Source organism: Tupaia chinensis, unplaced genomic scaffold (assembly GCF_000334495.1).
Source record: "Tupaia chinensis unplaced genomic scaffold, TupChi_1.0 Scaffold000559_1, whole genome shotgun sequence".
In the NCBI taxonomy this organism is placed as follows: domain Eukaryota; kingdom Metazoa; phylum Chordata; class Mammalia; order Scandentia; family Tupaiidae; genus Tupaia; species Tupaia belangeri.
The window spans coordinates 150,980-153,366 of NW_006160071.1; the positions used below are offsets into that span (position 1 = coordinate 150,980).

General features: G+C 52.2%; 1 protein-coding gene across 1 annotated transcript in view; it reads right to left on the bottom strand.

Moving 5' to 3' along the window:
* Positions 1 to 2,387, bottom strand: part of LOC102483298 (hyaluronan synthase 1) — a 24,380-nt gene that overhangs the window by 5,198 nt on the left and 16,795 nt on the right. The window lies entirely within an intron of this gene.

Below are 2,387 nucleotides of genomic sequence, written 5' to 3' on the forward strand. Positions count from 1 at the left end.
ATCCAAATGTCCAGGCGCGGGTACTGGGTGTGACAGCCTGCCAGTGGCATGGTGTGTAAGCTGGCTGGACCTCACTTGGCTGCCTGAGCAGTTCAAGTCCCAGCCCCGGCAAAGTACTTAAGCTGCACTTGTCTGTGCTGGCCCGAACTCCGGAGAGGCGAAGGAAGGATTGCAGCATGGCCATCCGCCATCCGCCGGGGAGTGATTTCTCACTTTCCTTCCCTCGCTGTCTCTCTCCAGCGATCAGGCATAACAAAGAAAATAAAAGTGACTTATTCCTACTATACTAATTGCCAGTGAGAAGGAGGGTTAGTACTTAGTAACGGTGATGCGAGGGTGATGCGAGGATGATGCGAGGATGAGCCTCGAACACATCGTGCTGCATGGAAGAAGGCAGAACATAGTGAGATTCCATTTACTTCAAATGTCCAGAATGGTCTTCAGGTGGGGGAGGGGGACACAGATGAAGAGAGGAGTGACTGCCAAGTGCAGGATTCCTTTTAGAGGGGTAAAATGTCCTAACATGAAAATGTTGTAACATTGGAACCAGCAGTTGGCGTAATGGCTATGTCGCTGGACTCCCATGTAGTCAACTGCGGTTTGAGTCCCGGACCTAGTGGCTTAAACCCACACCAGGTGCGTGTGTGTGCGTACCCAAGATCCTGGGAGAATGGAGAAGGGATTGCAGCGTGGCCATCCCCCCTGGGGGTGATTTCTTGCGTTCTGTCTCTGCCTCTCTTTCTGGCGAGCGCACACACCCAATAGCAAAAACCTCTCCCCAAAAAAACAATGTTCTAAGATTGTGGTGACGGCTGTACTTAAACTTACTAAAAACCATTGAGCGGTACAACCCGCCCCCAGCTTCAGCCAGCCCAGGATTACAGGTCCCCATGTGTCAAGGATGTTCGGGAGGTCTCCAGGCATGAACCCGGACTTGGAATAGGTGAACTTGGTGGGAGAGCGATTGGAGACACATGCAGACCGCTTTCTCCAGGAGTTTTACTATAACAGAAAGGGAAATGGGGCCGCAGCTCAAGAAGACACTGAGGTCAAGAGAGGGGATCTTAACCGTGAGACTGACTGCATGCCTGGACGCTGCTGTGTCGGGAGAGCAGACGTAGCAGGGAGGGTCAGGTGGAAGCTACCGGAGTGAGACCTTCGGGAAATGACGGCGTGGGGTCCAGAGCCCAAGTAGGAGGGGTCGTTGCTGTCTGAGAGCACAGTGCTTCACCCTCTGCAATGGGACAAAGCTGGCAGGCGTGGGCACAGATGAAAGCGAGGGGTAAACTGTGCTGACAGGGACTCCGAACATTTTCTTCCTGTACCCTCTGACTTCCCGCTTCTGTGAGCTACGAAGCCAGTTGAGAGAGGCTGGGGGGGTGGGGGCAAGGAGAGAAGGGAGGAGTCCGCTTTCTCTGAGGATGCTCCGAGAGCGACCACTGAGCCGGACAGTGACTAGCCAGGACAGGTCCTCTGGAAGTACCAGAGGGTCTTCGGAAAGTTCATGGAAAATGACACAGATAATGAAAAACTATTTATGGATTTCTTTTTTTTTTTTTTTTTGAGAGGTTTTTGCTATTGGGCGTGTGTGCTCGCCAGAAAGACAGAGAGAGAGAGAGAGAGAGAGAAAGTGAGAAATCACCCCCCAGGGGGGATGGCCATGCTGCAATCCCTTCTCCATTCTCCTCTCGGGATCTTGGGCACAGATGCACACGCGCCTGGTATGATTTTAAGCCACTGGGTCTGGGACTTGAACCACAGTTGACTACATGAGAGTCCAGCAGCATAGGCATTATGCTAACTACTGGTCCCTACTTGTGGATTTTTAAAAATTTTTTGCACCAAAATAAACTCATAGTTTAATTCCATTTTCCCCAAACTTTCTGAAGCTCCCCTCTTATTTATGAGTGAGTAATTTAACCTCACAATAACCTTGACCCTTAGGATTAACATCCCTATTTCCAAAAGAGGGAATGGAGGTGAGGGTGTTCAGGTTCAAACACCTAGCACCCTGGATTGAGCCAGGAGCCCCAGTTTGCAATCGGGCAGCCCACTCAGTTCTCAAAAGAGGGAGGAGGCACCGAAGAAAATAAATAAAAGTCTTTATTATCCCTAAACACAGGGCACACACGAGGATTAAATAATTACAGGAAGAAAAGCGAGGAGAAAGCTCCTGAAAACGCTCCAATCAATAAATACCCCTCCCCAGAGGCCCAGAAGCCTCAGCCCCACTGTAGTCCACGCCAGAGTCCTGGGTGACCCCTCACTTCCCTGAGAAGGGAAACGGAGGCCGGAGCACCACGCGAGTCCGGGCTCCCGGGGCCCCGCCGCTCTGGCCTCGCCGCCCTGCCGGTCCTAGGCGGCCGCGCGGGGACTCACACCTGCAC